General features: G+C 27.2%; 1 protein-coding gene and 1 long non-coding RNA gene across 2 annotated transcripts in view; one reads left to right on the forward strand and one right to left on the reverse strand.

Moving 5' to 3' along the window:
• The window catches only part of LOC136080705 (uncharacterized), a 200251-nt gene that overhangs the window by 119459 nt on the left and 67960 nt on the right, over positions 1–12832 (reverse strand). The gene's annotated exons all lie outside the window — the stretch shown is intronic.
• Positions 3194–11559, forward strand: LOC136080016 (uncharacterized). Its single transcript, XR_010638380.1, has 2 exons — positions 3194–3327; positions 10821–11559. It is a non-coding gene; the product is annotated as an uncharacterized LOC136080016 (long non-coding RNA).

Below are 12832 nucleotides of genomic sequence, written 5' to 3' on the forward strand. Positions count from 1 at the left end.
ATTAATTAACTCATAATCGTGTAATCTTACTTTTGTCTGAAGAAATATATTTAATTCATTAATTAATTTCTTACTTGAATATAATCTGTGTTTGGCTTCATTACGAGCATGAATTATTAGTTTTTTACTGTATTCCTTCATTATGTTTTTTTCTTTTTTAGTATGGATTGGAGTTTTTATTTTAAACGATTTTGGAGTTATGTTATTGGATAAGCATTTTTGAAAAAAAACGAGTTAATTTTTTGAGTTTGCATTTTGTATCTTCAAATCTTGTAACTTTTTGGTATCATCGTAAATCTTTTTGCCGTAAAAAGTAGTAATATAATCTTTTAAAGTCATTTTCTTGTTATACGTTAAAAAAAGGGTAGAATTCAATAAATATGGCTGCGTATAAACTTTTTTAAAAAATATATGTATTTTTAATAATATATAATTATTTCAATATTTCGCTGATCTATCGTGGTCAGCGTCATCAGGTATAATAAATAAAATAGTTACAAAGAAATCGTTATAGTAAAAACAAACCGTTAAAAAGATAACACTATAAAGCCAAAATATAATACAAAAAATTTTTAAGTAGTGATATAATAATAATATAATATAATAATAATAGTAATATCTATATTAGGTTATATACATCAATTCCCAATTTAAAAAATACTTTTTGCAACAGTAAAACTAAACTACCACTAAACACAAACCCTGGCGTATACCAGCTAAAATGTTCATGCGGTTCGATATACATTGGTGAAACTAAAAAGAAGGTGATGTCGAGATGTATTGAACACCAGAAAAACAGCTTAAAAGAAAAATGGTCCAGTTCGGGTGCAACTGAACATTCCAAAACATGCCATGGTAAGTTTGATTGGTTGCACCCCAAAACATCTGTAGCCCCAAAATATCGAACTCGGAAAATCAGAGAGTCACTCGAAATAAGCAAAGCTAGGGTTTGACAGGAGTTAAGAAATGGTGATGTGGTTCTCAATCGGGATGACGATGATAAAGTGACAACTAAAACCTGGGGGCCATTTTTTAATAAAATCTGCTGACGTCAGTTTTTTGAGAAATTTTTTTGTATTATATTTTGGCTTTTTAATGTTATCTTTTTAATGGTTTGTTTTTACTATAACGATTTCTTTGTAACTATTTTATTTATTATACCTGATGACGCTGATCACGATAGATCAGCAAAATATCTTTTAATAATATATAAATTAATTATATATTATTAAAAAATATATATATATTTAAAAAAAGTTTATACGCAGCTGTATTTATTGAATTCTACCCATATATGTATATGTATATATGACATATATTTATATATATATACATATAATATTATATACAAATATTTATATATATATATATATATATATATAATAAATTAAATAATATATATTAAATAATATATATATAATTAAAAGTATAGTTTCACATTTTTTACAAAACTTTTTTAAGAGTTAAAAAAGGCGTTTAAATTATTTAATAAATAATTTCAAAATTTATTTTTAAGAAAACAAGAGGTTTGGTTTGTATTTGTTCTTATAAGGTGTTATAAAATTGTCATAAAAAATGCTTGGACTAATTTGGATAAATAAGTATAAATCATATTTATTCAAAATTACATAAAGCCAAATAATGAGTTGTAAAATTTGAATGTATCTTAATATCTCAAAGTACTGAGAAGCTATCTATGTATCTGGCAATTTAGCAAATTCAAGTTATGTTTTTCGATTCACACCGCTAGCCATTGTCCACTTTTTTTTATTTGTAATATTTAAAACCAATTGGATTTAGCATTGTCATTTAGTTGATTCAAGGATATTAAAATCTCCTAATTCAGTGCCAATGTTTATCTTTCTGTATAAGAAGAGATATTTTACTCTATTTAAGATACAACTTTTTATGAATTACAGCGCTCAACTTGTTTCTCCGCACAGCACCGTTTATTATTATTCAAGGTTCATCTTTTGGAGTTAGAGAGTTAAGAGAGGTTGTAACTACAAAAAGTAGCCTCCTTGACTGTAGTGGTCCTATCAGTCATGGGGAGGGGAACAGCATTGAAAAATTCATATTTCTCACTTGTTTTTCTCAGAACTTTTATCCAAGATATCTTCTTTGCAATGTAATGCACATAACAAAATAACACCTATCAGCTGCACAAGTCATTTTCTCATTATTTATAAATAATATTATTTTGATTATGACAATTTTATCCCTCTAAATCCAGATATCTTTTTTTCATGTTAAATCTTTTGAAAAAGTTTTAATTTTAAATGTTTATTTTACAATTTATAAGCTATAATCTGGTGTCATTAAAGCTCATTACATGTGCATAAAATAGATTTATATCTCAAATATTATAAATGAAGTCGGTAGATTAAATGTATATTTCACAAAGTATATGTTTTAACAGCAATTATACATGTAATAAAGAAAAGCTTTTAATACGTTATAAATATTACATATTTTATTCAACAATTAACATGGCCTTTGTTTTTAATAAAAACTTACAAAATTTATGAGGTGTTAGTTTTTCTAAAATGTGTTTTTTTGCTACAAAAAACATAGGTGATATTAGGCAGCTAGTGGCATTTTGGGAAAAATGCATATTTTTTAAAAATCACTGTCTTTTAAAACAATTGTCTTTTAAACTTTTTAATGCAAAATAAAAGTTGTAAATAAATAAATAAAAACTTGACATTACCATTTGCAAGCTTGCCATAAAATAAAATAATAATGACAAGTTTCATGTTTTTCTAATATACATTTACTACAGAAAAATATTAACCCAGTTAATACTCCAGTTTAGCTTATTTTTGGCTACCAAAAATACCACTTTTTATAATATTAAAATTCTTATTTTTAAGTGTTCAGAATCAAGTTTACATAATCATATACTTAACATAAAGAGCTAGCAAAAGCTCTTTTTGTTAAGAATATGATTATGTAAAGCCTCTTATTATTTATAGATTTTTAATATACAACTAAATAGTAAAGCTTTAAGATTAAAACCTAGCTTTATTTTATAATTACAATATAAATGCTCATATAACCGCTCTTTTAACTGTCTTGTTTTTTTATTTTAAAACATTTAAAAGTGTTATTTATTATACTTAAAACCTAATTAAATCATTATGAATTTGTTAATTTTTTAACTTTCTTATCACATAGTGTATTTGTTACCTTTAGCATTATGGACACAGTTCAATGTTAGTTCCAATTGTAATTTTTATGAAATTATGAATAAATCAAGTGAGTGTAACAGTTCAATTTATAAAGCGATGTGTGATGGGGACAACTTTGAAACAGTTAAATGCTTTGGTAAGAAATTTATGCAATTTTTTGTAAATTTATGAAAGAAAAAAAAAATACAAACTACAATATCATTTGTTTAATAAAAATATACTAAAAGAGAGTTAGAAAATTTTTTATAAAAAAGATTTATTTCAGTAGTTTTTTAAAAAGGATGCTTGAGTAAAGAAGTATTAGAAAAACAACTGTCACCAAGAAGAAACAAATAGAACCAACACAAGGCTGAGCAGAACAAACTAAACATGAACTAAAAAAACTTAAGCAGTAAAGAAAAATAAATTAGAACGAAAGCAAAAAAAAATAAAAATAAAAAATCTTTAAAGATGCCCAAGTTACTGTTTTGGCAAAATGAAGAGACCTCTGCGAAAGAAGGATTTTTGCCAAAACTGTATTAACTAGTATCAATAGATACTGCATTATCTGCTGCAGAAGTTTTTTAATAGTTGTGATACAGCAAAGGTAGCAAACATATCCTTGAGCAATTTTTTCAAGTGAAAAGGACCTCCCCTAATACTGCAAGGGAGGAGCTTAACAAATAAACATAATTGTTTATTTGTTAAGTTCCTCCCTTGCAATACCTCAAATAGTAATGACAGCATCTTATTAATTTTTTTGTTTTATTTTTGTGATGAGCAATATTGTACTATTTTGTTAATTTTAACTAAAGCTGCTTAAAAAGATTTAGTTTATTTAAACATGATCCAAATTTTCCAGACTAGAGCATTAATGAAAAGCCACTAAAAAATAATTTTTTAACTTGAATTATTTTTTTACTTAAATCATACATTTTTTTTTTGTTTTTTTTTCTTGTATTTGAATGATTTTTTTTTATTCTTACAGAGTTTGTGCAGATTTTCTTGTTAGTACTTTTCTTGAATTGTAAACATTACTTGAAAACATTAAGCAAAATTTTTTAGAAATGCAATAGAAAAAACATTACATCTAACAAAATACTAAAGATTGAGTGAGCCTAGGTATTATAGTTGGAATCACTAGTTAGTTACTGAGCTCACACTGCATCAGAGATTTAAACAGAACACAAAACATAAAGTAACTTATGGGTGACTAAACAGTAATAGAAAAGTAGTAAAAGTATATAATAGAAATATTAAAATAAAAAAAGTAAATAGTAGAAGTAAAAGATAATTATACTGACTTCAATTATACATTAGTTTTATGCAAAAACTCTAGTATTAATACCCTAACCATTGAATATGACAAAATTGTAGCCGCCATCCATTAGAGAAGTTGCTTTTACTTTTAAGAATTTTGAAAGCCAGAATGAAACTTATAAAAAATCATATTAGTTACGCAGTTAATTACTGGTTGAAAGTCCATTCCTCTCGTGAATCAAAGTTTATGCCATTCAGTATTAAAGAAATTAGGTATGTCAGACTTCCAATAGGAAAAAGACTTAGTCCAAACAATTCTAACAATACTAAACAATTACTGTTAAACATGGAGAAGGAAATGTTATGATTTGGGGGTATTTTAGTTGTGATAATGTGGGTCCCATTCATTGCATAAAAGGTATTATGTGTTAAAATGTTGCATATTTAGCAAAGCAATATGACATCACAATGAAACAGGTAGTCACTTGAATAGATATATTGCATGACTATGGGTTCGGTTTGAGGCAGCATTTTTTATAAAATTATTCTTCAATTTTTATTTCTTTATTAAAAATAAAAGCTTATGGATTTAAAAGCAAGTTTCCACTCCTCCGTTTTTTCATGGTAACGGAAAAGGGAAAGGAAAAATAATCACGTGGGCATGGGTAGTATAAGATTTATTATGTTTGAAGGAAAACTACACATGCTCACGTGATTATTTTTCCCTTTCCTATCATGTTCCCATGAAAAATTGGATGAGTGTAAACCCACCATAAGTGAGCATAAAACATGGGCAAATGTATACTTATATACTCAATTAAAAAATATATATACAAAAATATATATGTATATTTTTGTATTCTTGAAGTAACTAAAAGCTTCACATAACTCATAAAGGAATTTGAAGTCATTTTGCTATCCCAAGTTTATGTAATGATTAAGCCTAGCTTCATATGTATAGTTTTTTTGAAGATTTTTATAATTTTCGGTTAAGTCCTTCACAAATTTATAATCAAAAACAGGACTTGTTGATTTACAATTTACAAAACGATCCAAAGTGTGTTTTAAAAGGAGATCGAGTATATGATCCTGACATCCTAAATATTGTGGTTTAGTATAGCCTCTGGTTTCCATTTCATTTTGTATTTTTACAACTATACCATTTAATCTTCCTGTGTTTACTGCTATTGTGTCACATATAATCATTGAAATACATTTCCATGCATCAAGATCATTTAGCAATTTTTAAAAGCTTCAAAAATATCATTGGATTTTCCACTTTCATGTTTAACAATTTCTAAGTTAATTTTCCTTTTCTCATTTTGAAGTATCACAACTTGGTATTCAGTTTTGTTTATTTTCTTTCCATCAAAATGTAGACAGAGTTGTTCTTTTTGTACCATATTAGCAACAATTTTCTTCATGCTTTCCCTTTGCCTTATAGTTGATCCCCATATTCCTGTCTGACTTGGAGTTTCTATTTTAATACCTTTTTCAAATAACTTTTTACAGATTCTAGCTGATTTATTTGTACTTAAAGATTCAGTTATCACAAGATTAGATGCTAACTTTGTTCTATAATATACTTTCTTTCTTGATTTTTTTAATTCCACTGATTCATAATTGTCTTGTGAATCTAAATCTGAACCACTTTCTTCTGATGCAGTTGAACTACTAACTGGACAATTATTTGCTTTGTTTGTAGAAGTTGTATCTTTTGCATTACAAACTCTGACTTTTGAAGGATGTAATGACACTTGTGTGTTAGTACTGTGACCAACTTCTTCTGAACCTAATAATTGTATATTAAAAGTTTTTTTATCTTCCAGACTAAGCCATATGCTTTTAATATTGGTGATATTAAAAAGATCTCTAAAAACAGAGCATTCTTCCTTTTTGCCAGGCTTTTTAAGATACTTGTCATGTTTTTCTACAACCTTTTCAATTTTTCTTTCAACTGACTTTTTACAAATACTTGGAAAGTTGAGTTTGTTCCATAATTTACTTATTTCGACAGCAATTAACTTTACTCTTTCTTTTCTGCTTTTTTCAATTGATGCCAGGAAGTTGTAACGTCCAATAATAAAAGTTTTTTTTAGCATTCTATTAAATGAATTGGTTTTTCAATAAAGGGTAGACCAATTCTTGATGTTATACGTTTTTCAAACGAAACTAACTTTTGCTATTTTTATTTGACATTAGAAAAATCTAAAATGCACGGATAATACATGTTAGTAATATTATATCTATGTTTTAATATTATTTTAATAAAAATACTTTTCTTTAAAAATTTACTGTATAAATATAAAATTAATTAAAAAAGACATTGAAGTGGATAAAGACAAAAGAAACGAGTAAAACATAAAACGCATTAGTATTAATTATTTTCTGTATTTGTGTAATATTTCAGTTCAGACCAACATATTACACATCACATAAAATAGTTTTTATTTAGGTGTGTTTTATGCTTTATAGCGAATTTAAAAATCAAATACTTCCATAATAGTCATAAAAACAACAATATTTTTATAGCATAACTTATTGTGGGTGAGTGGGGGACATTTGTTAACTACATTCAATATTACTATGAAATTTTAATATTAACTATAAATTTCTCAGGTTTTAAAACTATGGCCAATTAAAACTGTGACAAAAGTTAAAAAAACCATAACCCTAATGTATATACATACACACATATTTCTATATGTATATATAGAAATATATATATATGTGCATATATATATATATATATATATATATATATATATATATATATATATATATATATATATATATATATATATATATATATTTACATATATATTTATATATTATCCTAACTAATATATACAGACTTACTATATACAACTTATACTAACTAATTTATACAGAGGATTCTCTATTTTTGTTCAATGTTGACATAATTGAGAGAATTAAAAAAATTACAAAAACTAATTTTTATAGTTTTTTAAAAAATTACAAAGTTGCAAACTTAATAGACCAGAATGTTTTTTGTTTTTTTAATTCAAAATGTTCATTTGTTTTATTTAATTGTTTTTTCATTTTTGTTTTATGAACTAATTTAGAGATTAGTGCAGCTGAGTGTACATACATTGACTAACTTAGATAAGGAGAACGTGCAGGAGGTATACTGCTGTGAAAAATCAAGACACAGTAACTTGAAAAAAGTTTTAAAAACATAGTTTAATGCAAGGGTTTTTGTCTTGAGTAAACGACCAAGGCCAAGGTTCTATGGATGGGACTGCATAAATATTAGTGCATATTGACTTTTTTTTATATATCATATCAATATGCACCAATATTTATTCTACCCTAGCCATAAACCCAACTTTAGCCCAGGTCAAATACCAATCCTGGTTGTTTACTAATTGTTTTTTGTCTCAGTAATATCTGAAAAGAATAGTACATATTTATGTCACAGGTTGCATGAAAGTGTGCAGAGTTACTGTTACAGTACAGTTACATTTAAAGTAAATGTTGCAATTCACAAAAATACTCAAAAATGATTTTTTAAGTTACTAATTTTAAACATTTTACAGCAATATACATACATCGACTGACTTAAATAGGGAGAACAAGCTAAATCTCAGTCAATGACTAAGAGTTATGGTTTTCAAAAAAATGTAATACATTAAACATAACAATTTATTTAACTTTGTCAGGTCAGGTGTATGGTATTCATGATCACCCTGCTACAGGTTCTACAGGTTTTATGTAACCCATTGCAACCTGTTCCATATCCTGCTGCCTTGTGGGACTCCCTTTCTAAGCCCTGGCTGGAAGGAGTGTGTTTCTTGTCATCAGTACTATTTAATATCATTCATGCCTATGATAATATATATATCTCTTTTAATTATTTCTTTATTTTTAAAATTAATCTTTTTTTTTGTGTGTGTGTAATTTATATACCTGGAGGTGCCTTAGTTACTTTGTTAGCTCACCTGTAATTTACTTCTTTTATAAGATATTTTTGTATTCTGTCTGAACCCCTGGCACAGTGTTTACTTAACCATAAATTACTTTATGTATGTTTTTGTTTTATTTAAATCTTTTAATCAGTGTGAGCTTAGTAACTACTTACTCTAACTATAAAAGCTACACTGACCTTAGTCTCTAGCATTTTATTAGATATAGTGTTTGTCCTTATGCATTTCCAAAATGTCATGCATCGTGTTTTAAAGTACTGTTTACAGGAAGTAACTCCTTTTAACTACTCCAGGTCAGATCAGGTTCAAGATAATCATGATCAACCTGCTACTGTTTTAAGGAACACACACCTGCTCCATGTCCTGCTGCCTTGCAAGGTCTACTAATTTAAGCTAAGGCTAATTTTAGTAACATCTGGGATACTGCATAGTTTAATTCTTGATCCTCTTTGTTTCTTATCTACATTAATAATCTTCTTGACAACCTTACATCTAAAGTGGCCCTATTTGCAGATGAGTTAACCTTATACTCCTGTCTTGATGAAAAGTCTTCTCTTTTTGATTGCTTAGAACAGACAGCTGATTTTGAATTTGATCTCACTTCTGCAACAGATTGGTGCTTACAGTGGCTTGTGAATTTAAAATCAAACAAAATTTAGTTATTAACTACAATCAGTTATTGCAATATTGTTAAAATCCCTATATTGATGAATGGCTATTCTTTCACTGAGTGCATCTACTCAGGTTGTTTCTTTCTATTGTGCTCGCTAATTTCTTACTCCTGATTTCATTCTCTACAAATCTCTTATTTACTCCTGCAAAAGTAACCAGACAAGAGCATAACTTGAGATAACTTTTGAATGAAAAGTCCAATTTCTTTCAAATTTTTGGTGAAATGTCAAAAAATTGATTACAAATCTAAAAACAAATAAGTTTTTACTAAATCTAAGCAATCTAATCTTAAAAGTTCATTTAATTAAAATATGCGCATGCAAAAGTATCTGGATAGAAAAAAAAAACTTGAATTAGATTTTTTTAACATTTTTAAAATTGAAAATTAAAAATTATTTTAAAGTAAATTGCTTTAGTACTTCGTTGGGAAGCCCTTAGCATTGATTACTGCTTGAGAGTTTCATAGCATTGAGTCCACCAGCTTCATAATCACAATAATTTTGATTTTTCCCCATTCCTGTTTCAGAGTATTTAATAAATCACATTTACTTGTTGGTTTTCAACCTGAAACTTATCTATTGATGAACTTACAAAGACATTCAATAGAATTAAGGTCAGGACTTTGCTAAGGCTATTCGATTTATCGAATTTCTTTGGTTTTGAAGAAATTTTTCACAAGGGTTGAAATGTGTTTTGGGTCATTGTCCTGCTGAAATATCCATCATCGAGCCATGAAAAATGTTCCACCCAAAATGCTGTCTTGGTAAATGCTGAAATTAAAGAATTTTGTAATGTAAAATGTAGTGTTGACACAGTCAAACGTCATTTGAGGTCTGCAAATCTATTTGGAAAACGTCCTACAAAGAAACTTTTTATTTAAATAAAGAACTGAAAAGCACGCTTGAAATTTGCTAATGAACATTTGAATTGGGCAAGAAAACAGTGAGTGAAAGTACTTTTTAGTAATGAATTAAAGTTTATGTTATTTGGATCTGATAATATTAGATAAGTCCGTTGACACAAAGGTCTCAAAAACGATCCTAAATACCAGCTACCTACAGTAAAGCACAGAGGTCGAAATAATATGAACTCGGCTAAATTGAATAGTGATTGTATCGGTCCTATCCATTTGATTGATGGAAAAATGGACAAAAATATTTACTTTGTACATATTTTTGTATACTTAAGAATGTTATGCTACCACAAAGTTAAACATTTTGTTAAAGACAAAATGCCTCAAGAAAGGATGTTTTAGCAGGACAATGACCCAAAGCACACTTTAGCCCTTAAGCCCTTAACAAGTAAATGTGATTTATTGAATACTCTGAAACAGGAATGGGGAAAAATCAAAATTATTGTGATTATGAAGCTGGTGGACTCAATGCCTTGAAACTCTTAAGCAGTAATCAATGCTAAGGGCTTCCCAACGAAGTACTAAAGCAATTTACTTTAAAATAAATTTTCAATTTTCAATTTTAAAAATGTTAAAAAAAATCTAATTCAAGTTTTTTTTTCTCTCAGGATACTTTTGCACGTGCATATTTTAATTAAATGAACTTTTAAGATTAGATTGCTTAGATTTAGTAAAAATTTATTTGTTTTTAGATTTGTAATCAATTTTTTGACATTTCACCAAAAATTTGAAAGAAATTGGACTTTTCATTCAAAAGTTATGATCTTGTCCGTATACTTTAGCACACTACTGTATATTAATATAAACTTTTCGTTCTAGAATTAGAACATAATTTCTTATGCTCATTTTGTTTTACAGCATCTTGGTCAAAATGGAGTGAATGGTCTTGTTGCAATGGATCAGGTGTTACAACTAGAACTCGCAGCTGCAACAATACTCAATTATTAGTTTGTGTGGGAGCCTCTACTGAAGTAAAAACTTGCAACTTTTTTTTTATAGGTATATATTTAATGTTTTTAAATCTATATTATTTATTTGTTTTTAAAAAAGGTTTAATTTTCTTTTTATTTCGAGTTTAACAAGAAAAAGTATTGAATGAGAAAAATTTGTACAGTAAAAAAACAGTTATAAAACATTAAAAAATTTTTTTTTTTAAATTGAAAAAAAATTTTAATAAAAAATTGTTTTACCTTTGCTGCAAAATCAAATTTTTGGTTAAAAAGAAAAATTATTTTTTTAGGTTACTAAAATAGAGATTTTGTGTTCTTGTTAAGAAAGTTTTCATTATGATTAGTTTAAAGCAAATTCTTCAAATAAAACTGTTTTTCATAATTTAACTACATATCATAAATATTTTGTTATAGATCTTTAGCCAAACCTAGGTTTGATAAAAGAGTTTAAATGATATTTATAAAATAAGTATTTTCTGATTATGCATATACATAGTTGCATATTTGAGAAATAATAGATTTTATTTTTATTAATTAATAGATATTATTATATCAGATATTATTATTTTGTATCAATGAATGTTTTCAGTTTATATCTTTCTAATTGATCATGAACAAATGAAATTAAAAATAACATATATCAAAAAATAATAGTAAAACTAAAAATTTATTTAAACAGGAAAAAAAAATAACTTTAGTTATATTTATCAATTCCACATTTTTGTTTAATACAAATATCACAGTTCAAATTAAACAGTATAACTAAAAATTTATTGAAACAGCAAAAAACAAAAAAATTCAAATTTATAAAATTTGAATTCAAAACTTAAAATTTAATTTAAAAATAAAATTTTTTTTTTTTATAATGTCTTTGCTTCCAGCAAAACTGCAAGCAACCACTATTAAAGTTGGAAGTTACTGGAAGAGAAAATAAGAATTTTGTAGAGCAAGATAACGATTGACAGGCTATTTTTAAGATTGTAAATTATATGAATCAGTAAAGCAAGATAAAGAAAGCGAATTCCAAAAAATTTATGTTCGAGGAAAAAAACTAGATGAATAAGAGTTTTTGGAGCACATAGAAACAGTCACAAAAAAGATGTGTTAAAAGATTTAGTAGAGGTGTTAAAAGATGTGTTAAAAGATTTAGTAGATAGCACAAGAGACGCTAGCTCTTTAGAGTAGTGCCCATTAAAGTATTTGCAGAAGAGAGAAAGAGAAGCAACATTATGGTAATGCGATAATGGTTGGAGGTTGGCTGCAAGAACAGGTTGAACTATGCTTACTAAGAGCATCATTGGAAGTTCTGCCCCAAACAAGGCAACAGTATTCCGTACAAGGGCAGATTTAATATTTATAGAGATTTATAGAGATAATGAATAGAATCCGGGGTAAGAAAGCATTGAGCACAATAAAGAGATGCAACCTTAGCGGATACTAATATTGCAATGGATTTGATATATGGTTTCCAAGAAAAAGCGGAAGTAAAAGTTAGTCCTAACAGATAAAGTATAGATAACTCATCTAGTACCCTACCATTCATAAATACAGTATGATCAATGCCACCTTAGATGTATAAACATCTGGAAGATCGTTAATGTAAGTTAAAAAAAGTATAGAGGATAAAACCTTGAAGATCTTCTGAAGTCACAGGATATGAAGAAGAGTGCTGTCCATTGATGACAACTTTTATACTACAATTAGAAAGGAAGGAATTAATAATCTTAAAGATGTTACCTGATGCACTGTAAGAAAAAAGCTTATGGAGAAGACCAGCATACCTAACTTTATCAAAAGCTTTAGAAATGTCAAGAGCAATCTTGACATTTCTAAAGCTTTTGATAAAGATAGCACCTCTATCTAATGCACGATAAAACCTATGAGTTATTTTTGTTAGCAAATTAGCTGAAGAACGAGAAG

Source organism: Hydra vulgaris, chromosome 05 (genome assembly GCF_038396675.1).
Source record: "Hydra vulgaris chromosome 05, alternate assembly HydraT2T_AEP".
Classification (NCBI taxonomy): Eukaryota; Metazoa; Cnidaria; class Hydrozoa; order Anthoathecata; family Hydridae; genus Hydra; species Hydra vulgaris.